The sequence below is a fragment of the Dunckerocampus dactyliophorus genome, chromosome 14 (assembly GCF_027744805.1).
Source record: "Dunckerocampus dactyliophorus isolate RoL2022-P2 chromosome 14, RoL_Ddac_1.1, whole genome shotgun sequence".
Classification (NCBI taxonomy): Eukaryota; Metazoa; Chordata; class Actinopteri; order Syngnathiformes; family Syngnathidae; genus Dunckerocampus; species Dunckerocampus dactyliophorus.
The window spans coordinates 16,975,027-16,991,137 of record NC_072832.1 but is presented as its reverse complement, the minus strand read 5'-3'; the positions used below and the strand labels follow the sequence as shown (position 1 = coordinate 16,991,137).

General features: G+C 40.9%; 1 protein-coding gene across 1 annotated transcript in view; it reads left to right on the top strand.

The window, feature by feature from the left end:
- Positions 1-16,111, top strand: part of LOC129194296 (uncharacterized) — a 50,894-nt gene that overhangs the window by 8,958 nt on the left and 25,825 nt on the right. The window contains exon 3 of the mRNA XM_054799430.1: positions 15,565-15,604. The gene's annotated coding sequence lies outside the window, so the exon portion shown is untranslated. The remainder of the gene's footprint in view (positions 1-15,564; positions 15,605-16,111) is intronic.

Sequence of the window (16,111 nt, the reverse complement as noted above, 5' to 3'; positions counted from 1 at the left end):
GTCACATCCATTCATTCATTCACCACAGCATAAAAATATATTGAATACATTTAACCTTCTGCTAGTTAGTGTTGCTGCTGTCAAAAACAAAACGCTGGCGTTTTTTCTATGGAAGAACGACAGTGACAAGCACCTTCTACCTTACACACGCCTGACCTCTTCAGGATGCAGCGGTACAGCAAGTGCCTCCCATATGACATTTCTATGTCTTATATTGAATAATGATGTCACACTTACATTAAAGACATTACACAGGCTGTAGAAAGTCACGGTGTACATTAAATGTTTCTGCCACAATATATTATTAGCGACATGCTGACAAACAAACTAGCAGGCGTCATGATCCATTTCAGTGCGTAGTGTACACTGAGACGGTAGAATGGCACGCTCGCGGCAGCCTCACATGATCAGGAAATGTGCAAATTCAACTATTTTTACTGAAGAAAATTTTAAAAACAATTACACACACATACAGAAAATACATTTTAGTATACAGTGGACAAATATTAGTATTTGTTTTATGTTATTATGATTCCTTTTTTTATTTTTATTTTTTAAATCATGACTGGTGAGGCTCGGCCGCACCTGCCTCCCCTGGCTGCACATCACTGGACAACATCCATCTGTCAGTTCATTTTCTAATGCTTATCCTGTTCAGGGTTGCGAGGAGATGGAGCCTATCCCAGCTGACTTTGGGTGAGTCGCCAGTCAATCACAGGGCATGACATGACAACAATGCACCTCTATTTGAGTACCACGCATATAGAAATTCCCCATCTCTGTTTATTCTACATCTGCTTTTGTATTTGCTGCTAGAGATATTGACGTCATTTCATAGTGTGTTCCTATTGGTTGGTTTGCTTAGGACAGGGGTTGGCAATCTTCATCATCAAAAGAGACATTTTGCCTCTTCCTCCAGTAAAGAAAAATATTTTTGAGCCACAAAACATGACATAGATTATAAACTTTAAAGTTTTTTTAATCTTTGTAAAACTTTACTGCACACTGAACTCTGCTTGCCTTTTTGAGTCGTTCCTATATGTGTGTAAAATTTAAAACAAAGACGTCGCCAACTGTAACATAGAAAAGCTCATCAGAGGTCACATATCTGCGTGTCAGTACTGTCTGCTCAGTATCGTTACATTACTTGACTCATCACCGGCATTTGAATACTGTATGCTTGTGCTGAATGAATGTCATGGATTTACCTACTGGTGATGTTCGTTGCCATTCTATTGGTCCTCTACTTCAGTGGTCTCCGACCTTTTTTGACCCACAGACCGGCTTGTGTTCCCACAAATCTCCTGCGGACCGGGGGGGTGTCGTACATTATAGCGACCTAATTTATGTTATTACGTATTGTGTAAAACTAAGACAGTTCCAGCTAAGTTTTTCCAGAAAGATTATTACATGGCTGTTTGAGGTGTGTGGTAAAAGGCAGTGTGCTAGCATGAATTAACTTGAGACAAATGTGCACATTAGCACTCAATAAGTCATGCCACTATGTGGGAATGCATAAAGGTAAGTTTTCCTTTATGCATTCTCACATAGTATCAGCATTTGACACCGAATATGAGGTGAAAGCAAAAAAAAAAATAAATAAAATACAGCAGTAGTCTATCTGTGCAGCATGAGATAAAGTTAGCACACGCACAATGGACATGTGTCACGTGAGACGGATGTAACGGAGAGAATCTGGCCACTTTTCAAAATAACACATAAAAAAAAATGAAAAAAAGGCAATTAGTTTTTCTTTCTGTGCGGCCCGGTACCAAATGACCCACGGCCCGGGGGTTGGGAACCACTGCTCTACTTGACTCTCTTGGCAGAGAGAGAGGCATTTCTTTCATTTTTTGAATAATGAATAACTTTTACTTTCCAGGCACACAAGCTTAAGTTTCACTTTCTGGAGGTGTGCGGCAACTGGTCTCTCTCTCTCTCTCTGTCTCTCTCTCTATATATATATATATATATATTTATATATATACATTCTGTGTACTTTCATCGTAGGCTCTTCCTCAATCTGCTTGAAAAATTTACAGAGTCCAGCGCTGTAACAAAGTACTGTGTATTGCCCTTATTTTTTTTAAAACAACTTGAAAGCCTTTTTTAGTTGTGATCATTGATTACTTCTCTGATAGCAACACGGTCCAATGAACCAGGAAGAAAGACTGAAGAGAACAAATAGTTTTTACAGACGATAGCATTCGGAGACAGCCAAAATACTGAGCGTATTGTAGAAAAAAAATTATCTAAAGTAGGGGTGTCACAAGACGTGACGATACATGAGATCGGGTCTACGGGGACGAGACGGGATTTTAACATTACTTTAACGAAAAGTACAATGAAAAAAATATAAAAATGAACCCTTTTCCTGCCTGTTTGGAGGCGAGAGACAAGGAAAACAGACACGCATGCACGTGGCAATATATTAAGGCCGGCAAAATGATCAAATTCATTTTGATTAGTGTGTGATTTAATGAATTTGTAATTGTCCCAGGCCTAGTGTCCACAAGATTAATTTTCTGAGAAATCTTGTCACATTTTAATCTCGCAAGATATTGCGACACCCGTAATATATGTTGATCCAAATACTGGCATTTTTTGATTTTGTATGAACATTGTTTATTAACTGGTTAACTTTTTGCTTGCAAAGTTCAGTCTTTAAAATCGTGGCAACGTTAGCGAGCCGTGAGCTGATATTACACAGACAAAATCCTGTACAATTCCTCCAGTATTGGTATGTATGGCAACATTGCCAAACATTCACATGAAATTGTATTTTTTTATAGTGGAAAACCTGACAGAAAAACATTAGAGCACGTACGTACGTATGTTCAGTTATAAAGTGTGCAGTATTCATGGTATCCTTATAATAGTCTAGTGTTTGTGTGAAAGTCCAAGCTTTAATTTCCTTGTCTGTGGCCTCGACACACATTTTGTGTTTGAAGTGATTCAAGTTTCTTTACACAACATGATGTGTGATGCATGACCTACATCTGTCTTTACAGAGTCTGAGGTTTTATTTTCTCTTCATGGCTCCTTGATCGTCCCCTGTCCTTTTGAAGGGTGTTTTCACCTCTATCTCTCTTTCACATCTTACTGATATCTGTGAATGTTCACTGCAGTCTGCAACGCAGAGTATGCACCAGTGTATGCCAGAAGTGTCATTGCTTTAGTTTTTTTGTTTTTTTTATCAGTGGGTTTCAAATGCATTTGCTTCCCCCACACATACCATGTCAAATTCAAATGCCAATTGTCATTGTTGTGCTGCAGATTTAAACTTGTCTTAATTTGCTCCCTGGGATAGTTCAGATTTTTTGACATGAAGACATTGCCATCAGCAGTATAGTCCATCAACGGTGACTTACCCCGCACTTGGTCACGTGAACACAGTTCTTGTCATATTTCGGTGATGAGAAACGTAGTTCCGGTTAGTTAGTTTGGCTTCTCAAAACAATATGCGTTGGAAAGAGTAATACATTTGCATGACAAAAATGCCCCCTTGACAAAATCAGACCACTGCCCTACTTTCTTGTTGTATTAATCAACGCTATCAATTGCCATCAGATTTTGGCCATCAACGTACCTATTTTCTACTGCTGACTACTAAACAACGGAAAAAAAAGTAGAAACAAACCTTTTATTTCTGTAAAAAAAAAAAAAAAAAAAATTAATTGCAGGAATTTTACTTTTTGCACTGTTGGATCTTAAGGTGGATCTAAGTTGAACTTCAAAACGCAAACAGAAGAAATGGGAGTGTGGCTGTTCATCAGCTGATCAAATGTTGAAGACCATAGCTAACCCCCCCACTCCTCTAAAATTGAAATAAAATGTTCAAAAAAAGGACTCCGTAATGAGTAGGGCTGTCAGAAGACACCCAACTCACAAGACGAGATGATGCACGAGATGGTGTCCATGAGAACGAGACTTGCAACAACTTACAAACAAAAAAAATGACTGGACAGACTGTTTTTTATTTAACCAAGTCACAAAATAATGCAATAATGAAATGTTTACTGTCCCACAACTTAACACTCAAAGATATTATTGTCAATATTTTTTGAGACCAAATAAACCACTGTTGTGTGATAATATATAATAAAAATAAATATTAACAACAATACTGCGATTGGCTGGCGACCCGTCAAGGTTGTACCCCGCCTCTCGCCCGAAGTCAGTTGATAGGTTCCAGCATACCCCCGCGAGCCTAAACAGGAGAAGTGGCATAGATAATGGATGGATGGAATAACAACAATAACACAGCTCACTGTTTTTCTTTTAACTACTTGTCTTTGTCTACAAGTATTTACATCAGGGCTTTCCAGCTGTACTTTGACATTTTAGAATTTTTTAAATGAACAATTTATAATAAAAAACACACACACACACACACACCTACACACACACACACACATATATATATATATATATATATATATATATATATATATATATATATATATATACACACACACATACAGAATATATTTAAAGACATCTTTTTATTTGTATCGTTTTAGCAGGTTCTAGCTCTAGTATTTTTCTACTTTTGCTGGGTTTTTATTTTTTCTGCAATGAGCCACGTTCCATAAATGGCCCCTGCGCCACAATTTGGACACCCATGCATGTGGCGTGGTGCGGCAAGCGATTGTGTCCAAACTCTTTGGCTCTGTTGGTCAGGGGCTGGATTGCATTGTAGAGATTTTTTATTATTTCTTTGCATGGCATTACGGAGATGGTGCTCACTCCTGCTTGTCTGCTCGGCAGATTCTTCACCTTTTGTTGATGGCTGGTAATGCATGATGCAACCTTGCATAACCATGACTTGACAGATGACTGACACTTTTTGGATTAAAAATAATTGTTTCAATAACTGTTTACGTACTATATGAGGACGATATGTAGCTATGTGCCTACCAGTGATCATTTTCACACCTTCCTCCTTTTAGATATCGCCTTTCTCTCTCAAAAAACCTTCTTAGCGCTCCTTCTTGCTTCAGTACATAAAACATATTAAGTAGCAGTACCGCACTCCTCCTCTCAAAGGACACACATTTGTCATGAATTGCTTGTTTGTCTCTGATGTTCCCTTTTGAAAAAGGCTACCAGTGTGCTGTGGTTACTGGGGTAAACAAACATGATCTTGCATAGCTACACAAAAAAATGAACCCAATGTTAACTGTTAATTGTAAAACACAGAACATTTGACTTCATGTTTTTTTTTTTTTTACCCTTTTTAACTAATAAGTTAAGTGAGCAGCTGCATGTTTACAGAACATCCATGTTCCCCCACTAATAATTTTACATAGATTTTTTTTTATGTGTTTTTTGTGAAAAGTGATTGCATCCCCCTGTTAAAACCTAACTTAACTGAGATTAATTGAGATCTATAAGTCTGGAAAAGGTTATCAAGCCATTTCTAAAGCTTTAGGACTCCAGCGAACCACAGTGAGAGCCATTATCCACAAATGACGAAAACATGGAACAGTGGTGAACCTTCCCAGGAGTGGCCGGCCAACCAAAATTACCCTAAGAGCACAGCGATGACTCATCCAAGAGGTCACAAAAGACCCCACAACACCATCCAAACAACTGCAGACCTCAAATGCCTCAGTTAAGGTCAATGTTCATGACTCCACCATAAGACAGACACCGGGCAAAAACGGCCTGCATGGCAGAGTTCCAAGACCAAAACCACTGCTGAACAAAAAGAACATTAAGGCTAGTCTCAATTTTGCCAGAAAACATTTTGATGATCCCCAAGACCTTTTGGGAAAATACCAACAGCAAAATATGGTGGTGGTAGTGTGATGGTCTGAGGCTCTTTTGCTGCTTCAGGACCTGGAAGACTTACTGTGATAAATGGAACCATGAATTCTGCTGTCAACAAAAAAATTCTGAAGGAGAATGTTCGGCCATCTGTTCGTGACCTCAAGCTGAAACCAATTTAGGTTCTGCAGCAGGATAATGATCCAAAACACACCAGCAAGTCCACCTCTTAATTGCTGAAGAAAAAATAAATGAAGACTTTGGAGTGGCCTAGTCAAAGTCCTGACCTGAATCCTATTGAGATGCTGTGGTATGACCTTAAAAAGGTGGTTCATGCTCAAAAACCCTCCAATGTGGCTGAATTACAACAATTCTGCAAAGATGAGTGGGTCAAAATTACTCCACAGCGCTATAAGAGACTCATTGCAAGTTATCGCAAACTCTCGGTTGCAGTTGTTGCTGCTAAGGATGACCCAACCAGTTATTAGGTTTAGGGGGCAATCACTTTTTCACACAGGGCCATGTAGGTTTGGATTTGACTGGTCGTGCATTGTAACACCTCTGTCCATCACTGTATGAGATATTAGCTGTACAATGATGTAAATGACATAAAACAAATCTAAACAGCAAATCTGCTAAGAATACAGTAAGTAAAGAGATAATGTAATGACAAAAATATGTATCACATTTTTTAAACGGTGTCCTGTGGGGGGTACTCCGGCAGTATGGGATTGGTGGCGCGCTACTACGTGCCATTCGGTCCTTGTACAACCAGAGCAGGAGCCTGGTTCGCATTGCCAGCAGTGAGTCAAGCCTGTTTCCGGTGAACGTTGGCCTCCGCCAAGGCTGCCCTTTGTCACCGATTTCGTTCATAATTTTCATGTACAGAATTTCTAGGCGCGGCCAAGGTGTCGAGAGAGTCCAGTTCGGGGGTCTTAGGATCTCATCTTGGTCCTGATGGCCTCATTGGGCTGTGACCTGCAGTGTTTACTGAGACGGTTTGCATCTGAGTGTAAAGCTTCTGGAATGAGACTCAACACCTCCAAATCTGAAGAGAGAGCTGAGCCGGAAGGCAAAGGCAAATTTACCCTTCGATCTATGTTCTCACCCTCACCTATGGTCATGAGCTTTGGGTCAGGACCGAAAGAACGAGATCGCAGAAGCGGCTGAAATGAGTTTTCTTCGTAGGGTAGCGGGACTCACCCTAAGAGGTAGGGTGAGGAGCTCAGTCATCCGGGAGGAGCTCAGAGTAGAGCCGCTGCTCCTTCACATCGAGAGGAGCCAGCTGAGGTGGCTCGGGCATCTAGTCAAGATGCCTCCCGGACGCCTCCCTGGTGAGGTGTTTCGGGCATGCCCAGCCGGGAGAAGGCCCCGGGGAAGACCTAGGACACGCTGGAGGGATTATGTCTCACAGCTGGCCTGGGAACGCCTTGGTGTCCTGCCGGTGGAGGTGGAGGAAATGGTCGGGGACCGAGAAGTCTGGGCTTCCCTACTAAGACTGCTGTCCCCGCCACCCGGACCAGGATAAGCGGAGGAAAATGGATGGATGGATGGATGGATGGACATTTTTTAAACTTTTTATTTTTTTTTAACAAAATAACAAAATATATGATTGTTCCCCAATTTCTTATGGTATCTTGTAGCAGACTTTTTTTTTTTGCAAATCGACACGTTCTTTCTTGTAAGGGTTTCCGTGTTCCCAAAAACTTGGGGAATTCCTGGTGTAGACAAAGGCTTCCTGTAAGGCCAACTGTATCACATTACAGATACAGATGCTGCACTGAGATATCAAAAGTCGAAAGGTTATAATAATACATGGCAGAAGAGAAACTAGGACTGCAAACTCCAAGATTAGTGTACCTGTGTGTTGAATTCCCTGACCGCAATCCACAGGGAACAAGGATGAAACAAGTGGAAATCATGATCATACTGAAAGTGATGCATTCGATCTGTAAAAGCCAGGTAAATGTCACACAGCCACTGGACAAATGTATTGATGCATGCGATGCGTATTGATGCCTTTTTGTAAATAAATGCTCAACATTAGCATGGAGCACAATGATGACTGAAACCCACACGATGAGTTATTGGAAGGGGATTTGCTGTAGTAGCCTCATACTATTGTATGGTTGTAAAGTCCTCCCCACCACAACTGGACACCAGCCTGCAATGTGATATGACAGTGGTGAGAACGACGATAGCTTCTATTCCCAGTGTGTAAACCCCCACAGAGTTGGAAAAAGGAGCCAGTCAGTAGGTTGAAACCTGAGAAGACAGTGAGAAGATGATGCCAATCATGTCTGAGTCTGAGTGACCTCACGGAGGGGACAGACCACCTGGCTTGCTTTCATGTGAACAGAGTTCAAGTGGAGGATTGAATGTAACAGAGATCCAGCAACAAAATATACTGTATATGTATAAATGTATATAGTTAAATACTGTAAGTCAATGCCCAAACCATTAACTCCTTGCGTGTTGAAAGACTGAAAGAGCTATGTACGGTTCACTGATAATCGCATTGAGCGCAACAATGTGAGAGACGATAAATGTGATGCACAACGGTGACAAACAGCTTTACAGTACAGTGTCAGTACAAAGCATGAATATCATCATCAAGCCCACTCAGTGTTATATCCCACCTCAGTGTGACAGGTGCATACAAAGACAGAAAAATACCCACAATGAAACCACCGTACAGGTAGAAAACAGCTTTCATGTGTTGTCAGTAAAGGATGTGACAATGTTAAAAAAAAAAAAAAAAAAAAAAGTCAAATGATGCACAAAGAATCCTTAAACTGATTTATGGTTGCTTTTGCTGATTATCCTTGTTAGGGATTTAGCATTTTACAGCAGTTGGGCCATAAATTGAACAACCAATCCGTCCATTTTCTACTGCATATTCTGTTGCAGGTAACTAGAGTCTATTCCAGCTTGCAGGAGTGGAAACACTGTGAGGGGTCCATTTTACAGACGCACAGTAAATTAACTAAATATGTTTCATTGTCTGATAATGGGCTACCATTAAGCATGCAATGGTTTAATCAATGAACCACAAGATTACCTTTTATTTAAGAATTGCCATTTTGTGGGTTGTTGGACACAATTTCGCAGTTAAGGATCATACAAATCTCTGTCTTTTATTTTACTTTTTTCATGAAAAAAGGTATTTACACACCAGCTGTCTCGAGATGTTTACTGTACAGTTGTGTGAAAAAATTAGGTTACCTCCATGACAATTTTCACATGACTCCATCTATTTTCTTCCGCTTATCCGAGGTCAGGTCGCGGGGTAAGCAGCCTAACCAGGGAAGCCCAGGCTTCCCTCTCCCTAGTTACTTCGTCCAGCTCCTCCCGGCAGATCCCGAGGCGTTCCCAGGCCAGTTGAGAGACATAGTCTCTCCAATATGTCCTGGGTCTTTCCTGAGCCCCCCTACGGGTCAGACGTGACCTGAACACCTCCCCAGTTTTTGTATATGACACATTCGCTCAACCTGATGACTAAAAACCTGACAAAATGTGATTGTTATTGCATTGTTCAATCACGGCCACATCATAAAAAATATGTAAAATGAGAAATGTACAGTGTTAAATTCATGAAAAATAGTGAAAAATAAATCCTTGCACTCACCGAAATATGACAGTGATAACAATCATGATGATTTGGACACCTCATCATTTTGTGTGTGTGTGTGTGTCCTATCGTCACCTTGGCCCGAATTTTGCATGTGGATGAAAGGCCAAAGCATTTATAAAAATATGTGTTTTGAAAAAAAATGATGTTGGAGTCTGTGACTAGCCGAATAACTCCTAAACATTAAATATCTATATGTGCCCTGCGATTGGCTGGCGACCAGTCAAGGGTGTACCCCGCCTCTCGCCCGAAGGGATAGGCTCCAGCATACCCCCGCGACCCTAATGAGGAGAAAATGGATGTCTTTAAATACAAAGCTTTGTGTTATTATTGGTTAGTGCCGTCAACATTTCTCATTGTGCCTTTTGCTCTATTTTTACCATTTTTGCTTTTTTTTTTAAACTCTGCTTGTTGGCTCAGTGTTGTAGGAGAGCGAGCGGTTCGAGGAGACACACTGCTCAGTGTGTTGCAATAGTCAGCCCTAGTGAGCCGCAGCTCGGAGGTTTTTTTTTTGTAGGTGCACGTGTACGGAGTTATATTTGTGCCTTAATTTTGAGGTAGCAAAGGCAGATTTTGAGCCATATTAACGTTCAGTAACTGCTCTTGTGTGCTCACAGACATCGCTGCACTCAAACTCACACAAGCTCTCTCTTTCGCTTGTTGCGGAAGGCTTGTTGGAGAGCAGGTGTGCGTGCTGGGTTTTGGGGACTGGGCTCCTGGGTGGAGCTTGCGGGTTGCGTGCCTGGAGTGCGGCGAGGCGTACGGGTGTGTTCAGTGGTCACTCTGCGGGAGGGAAGGGCACTGATATAATAATGCATTTTTTTCATTTCACATTTTCGCTATCGACCAGCAAAGTCCCAAATATCGACTAGTAGCTCGCAGTGGACGGGTTGGTGACCCCTGCTCCAAACTATATTTACTTAAGTTTCCATTCCCTCATTCTCATTCTGCAAATGAAACCATACTTCCATCATAATGTTTCCATGGGCTGTGCCATAGACCGTCCCGCTTAGCCTCAGAAACAACCCTTAAACATTATTTTGTGTCTTTCTTGTCAATTAAACACACCTGCCATTTCAGTGAAACTAAAAGCCAGCCAAGTGTGTGGATGTTAACGGGTGAATTGTCTGAAAGTGCAGAGGGATAACGGAAACAGGTACAGAACGATGAGATGGTTTCATCTTTTATGCATTACCCTTGGTCTGTGTGGGAGCAAGGCTGAGTCAGAGCCGTGTTTGAAGTCTTCTAATCTAATTAGGAATCAGTTTGCGGATGGGAAATAAGGCCTTCTGCCACTCTGGAAAGAATGAGACTCGAAGGAAGGAAGAGGTTTGGGGTGCCTTTTCGATGCGATTGTACTGTATGTGTCTTACCAACAGAATAGTCCAGTGTGCTGGTAATTCATTCACACAAACACATCATTCCAAACAACACTTCTTTATGCAAATCAACAAATGAAAAGCTTTCAAAACAAATGTGTGTCCCTGACTGAGTTTAATGCTACCTACTATGTCTATTGTGATATCAATCATAAGATGCTAGAGCAGGGGTGGGCACATTTTTTGACTCGCAAGCCACATTGGATTAAAGGCAGTGGTTCCCAAACTTTTTAAAGTGAAGTACCCCTTCAGGCATTTGACCTGCAGCCATGTACCCCCCTACTCCTGCACACTTAAAAAAACACGCTCCTCTGGCCACACACATATATATTGCTAAAAGAGCCTATCCACACGCGTAATAAACATGGTTAAATGATTATCTGACCCGAATCTTTCCATGGTGTCCCAACTCTAAAAGAACCACAACCCCCTTCTTAATAGTATCGGAAATACAAAAATACATACAAGCAACACCTCATTTTCGTGTGAATCCCCACTCACAGTGACAGGTTTTCACCGCTGCACCGTGTGGGGATTGGAACAACAATATAAATGAAATCTTCAAGATGAAGCACTCTTAATGCGCAAAATAATCAGCAAACGTACTTGTGATGCACATGGAGCAATGAACAACTTCACGCTCTGACTCCTTCTTGCTCCGGTCTCCTCCCGCCGTGAGTGTTAGGTGCTAATTTTTCATTTTTATTCACGTACCCCCATCACAATTAGGGAAACAGGATCTACAGTATATCTATAGACACACACCCATATACAAGTATGTGGGTCAAACATGAGAGGTCTCAATTTCAGTGTCTGAGGCATATTTGTTATGTATAACAGTGCTCCCTAGGGAACCTCAGCGACGAGTCTCGTGCCTGTCTTACCGAACAATTACTGACACCTAGTGGCCAATGTAAAATACTACATTCACAATTAGAATGCTTCTTCTGCCTTGTACGGTATTTGTATTTTAGTTCATTTAAGTTAGTTCATTTAACCATTTTATACTTTGCTTAATTTAGGCCAATAATAAGTACAATTTGCTTGAATATGCATTTTTAAAAACTAATAATAGGCCGTATTCAAGCACAACAAGCAATCATTTATTAATTAAGTAAATTTTGAAAAATTGTGATGGTGTGAGGGAGCGATAATTGAACCGCGATGTAGTGAGGGACGACTATACATACTCGTATGACTTTTCTATTGTAAGAAATAAACATTTCAGAGTAAAGTCTGGGCTTAAAACCTTTTTGGAAAAGTTTGACAAAATGCCCAAAAAAAAAGGTATTAATCATCTACTTGGCATGATTGTGGTGATGTTTGCAATGATACCCGCTAATAGAGTAACCCGAGGCATTTTTATGCAATAAATACTTCTATCCGCATTTTTGGATGTCCCTAATGTACTGCCTGGGTAGCAAACATTCCAGCTGCTCTGTACACAGACCCTCACCCACTCACTGCTTTCTATCAAAGCCTCGTCTCCCTGGAGCTGCTGCGACATAGTCCCTGTGATTACTGTAATGACGTGTATATCACTAGAAAGTGCAGAGTCTCTCGCTTGAGAAGCCATTGGAATAATTCCCATAATAGTTCAAAACTTACGGTAATTTAAAAACAACAATGCAAATCCTATTTCCAGATGTTAAAGGTTTTTGTCACGCCCTGCAGTGACACATGTCTGTTTCAGGTGAGCTGCCTATTAGTTTCTCTTTGGTTGCTTTTGGTTTAGTGTTCCTTCTTTGCTTATGGTTTGGTGTTCTCCTTTCAGACCCTAGGGTGTCCTTATGGGAGGAGCTACCTAACTAGCCACAGGTGTTTCATATCTACGCTACACCTTTTTAGGCACACCTGTGGTTGCAGGAGAGCGTTGTTTGATTGCTCCACATGGATGCACGCTACCTGTTTCTCGGCTTCAGCCAAGACTTTTGCCTGACAGTTCCTAACTTTAAAAATAGAGGACCTAACCTTTTGCTATTCGCGCCTTCCTGCCAGGCCAGGTAGCTTCTCCCAGTATGTAGCCAGTTAGTTTCCACCTTGTTCAGTGTAGTTTGCTATTTTTTTTCGTGGTGCCTTTTGTTGTATTAATTATTTTTTGCTGCATAGCTCTCTGTTGATGCCCTTTTATCTTCTTGGTCGCTGTATGCTGTAGGAACGACCAATAAAAGACTCTTTCTGTTCACCTCTACCTGCTTTACGGCATCATTTGGAATCCCTCTTACCTCGAGGCGTGTCAGTTTTAAAAACAATAATTTGGAAACTATTAGGCTGTATTAAAAAAAACATATACGGGCCGTTGCCCATGTCTGTGCTAGAGTGTACAAAGCAAAATAATTCCTAATATCTAAACTCTTGTTTCCAAGAGTAGACTGCTTTGTCACCTGTAATGACGGTCTAACAGTGATATAATGTCAGGCCATCATGACGGGTAGGTCATTGTCTGTCATAAATTCAAGACATAAAAAATTGAATGATTAACAGTCAAGCTGTTTTCAGTCAATCATTTGTGTGCCACAGAATAGAATTTTTGAGAAATAAGAGAATATTTTACACCAATGACGCTACATTAAGTGTGTGGTGCAAATACTGACATACTGTGTACTATTTTGTCCAATAGAAATGCTTCCATTGTGAGGCGGTGCAAAGCAGGTCAATTTATTCAAGGTCCATTCGGAGTAAAATCTCCAGTGGCGCAGGTATAATGTGTAACCACAGGGGTTTATATCTTGATGTGAGTATGGGCCTGCTATGTGAGGAATAACAATTACTTCCTGCTTAATGTCAAAGTCATGACACACTGAGGAAAAACCTGCCAAAAAATAGGTGTTTGTGAAGGAAAATGCTTGTTGTGCGGATAGTGGTATCTGAAAGATAAATGCTGAAGGTAATATCAGTGATCATAGAGAAGACGCTGAAAATTTTCTTTGCCCTTGGAAACCCTTTTGTTGTAAGAGATATGCCATGATATGCATGTATTTATCAGGTAAATTACACTGTTTCTTTCCCTCACAGTCCTCATATCGACATGAAAGGGGAAAACAGGTAAAGTGACTAAAATCAGTTCCATTTTTCACCCATTCGGATGAAATACATTTTCCCCAATGGCTGCTTTGGTTACCAACTTAGAGATTCATCTCACAGCATCCTGCCTGTACATTTTTTCAAAAGGAAAATGTTTAAAACTTTAGTTTCTGTAGCAAGGACCTTTGCACCTTTTTTCACTGTAACTAACGTGGCAGATGTCACACAGCTTGATTGCTGTTCAAACTCAATTTCGGGGGTAGAAAAGATCATCTTCAGTGGTGTGAAAAAGTGTTTCCCCCCTTACTCATTTCGTATTTTTTGCACGTCTGTCACACTTAAATGTTTCAGATCATCAAACAAATGTAAATGTTAGTTGATGATAACACAACTGAACACAAAATGCAGTTTTTAAAATAAACTTGTTATTATTAATGGAGAAAAAAATCCAAACCTACATGGCCCTGTTGACAAAGTTATTGCCCCCTAAAACATAACTGGTTGGGCCACCCGCAGTGGAGGAATTTTGGCCCACTCATCTTTGCAGAATTGTTGTAATTCAGCCACATTGGAGGGTTTTCCAGTATGATCCGCCTTTTTAAGGTCACGCCACAGCATCTCAATAGGATTCAGGTCACGACTTTGACTAGGCCACTCCAAAGTCTTCATTTTGTTGTTCTTCAGCCATTCAGAGGTGGACTTGCTGGTGTGTTTTGGATCATTGCCCTGCTGCAGAACGCAAGTTGGTGTCAGCTTGAGGTCACGAACAGATGACCCGACATTCTCCTTCAGGACTTTTTGGTAGACAGCAGAATTCATGGTTCCATTTATCACAGCAAGTCTTCCAGGTCCTGAAGCAGCAAAACAGCCTCAGACCATCACACTACCACCACCATATTTTACTGTTGGTATTTTCCCAAAAGGTCTTGGGGATCATCAAAATGTTTTCTGGCAAAATTGAGACTAGCCTTAATGTTCTTTTTGTTCAGCAGTGGTTTTGGTCTTGGAACTCTGCCATGCAGGCCGTTTTTGCCCGGTGTCTGTCTTATGGTGGAGTCATGAACATTGACCTTAACTGAGGCAATTGAGGTCTGCAGTTGTTTGGATGGTGTTGTGGGGTCTTTTGTGACCTCTTGGATGAGTCGTCGCTGTGCTCTTAGGGTAATTTTGGTTGGCCGGCCACTCCTGGGAAGGTTCACCACTGTTCCATGTCCATGTTCCAGGTCCTGAATAAGCAAAACAGCCCCTGACCATCGCACTACCACCACCATATTTTATTGTTGGTATGTTCTTTTTCTGAAATGTGGTGCTACTTTTATGCCAGTTGTAATTGGACACACACACCTTCCAAAAGGTTAAATTTTTGTCTCAACAGACCACAGAGTATTTTCCCAAAGGTCTTGGGGATCATCAAGATGTTCCATGCAGGCCGTTTTTGCCCAGCGTCTTTCTTATGTCTTTCAAACCTGCAATTAAAGCCTGTTGTTCCGGCGATCAAGTCCGGTGCTTGTGTGTCTCACCGAACATTTCACTAAGATTACTGACACAAAGCGACCAGGATAGAATACTACATGACTTCATTGTCTTTGAATGCGTCTTCCGAAGGCCTTATATTTGTATTTTAGTTTATTAAGTCATTTTTATGCTTAATTTAGGAAAAAGTGCATACAATTAGCTTAAATATACATATTTTATACTAATAATAAGCTGTATTCAACCTCAAAAAATAACTTTCTTGATTTCTTCTTTCTTCGCCAGGATGGAACTTATCGTTGATGCAGACTTCTTGTATACCCTGGTGAGATCGGCCACGCCGTACTTTATGATGAGTTCTTTCTGAATTCAATCAAATTTCTGCAACATGCAACTTTCTTTGGCCCCATGGCAGGTTATGTATCAGTTGCACTCAGCAACACGTGGGATGCTTGTATGGGGACTCGATTCTGCAGAATGAAACTAAACTGTACAGGACAAACAGACTAGTTTTTAATGTGCAATGTTATATAACTACAAACACGTGTACGAAAACTGGGGCAAAACTTGTACGGAAATATCCATCCCAAACCGAATTAAGGCCTTCAAAAACCTAGGTTCAAATACTTGCGGCTAACAGTCTACCATCCATCCATTGATTCATCAGTATGCATGGTACTTGCCACAAGACTGCAATAAAATATGCAGTTTTCCTCAGGTTATTTCCCTCTGTGTGGTGCTGGGAGGATCACGGATTTGTGTAAGTCATGTGCAAGCCTGCTAGTAGAAAGAAGCAAAGCTTATTTAATCCTACCCCCCCATCTATTCCACA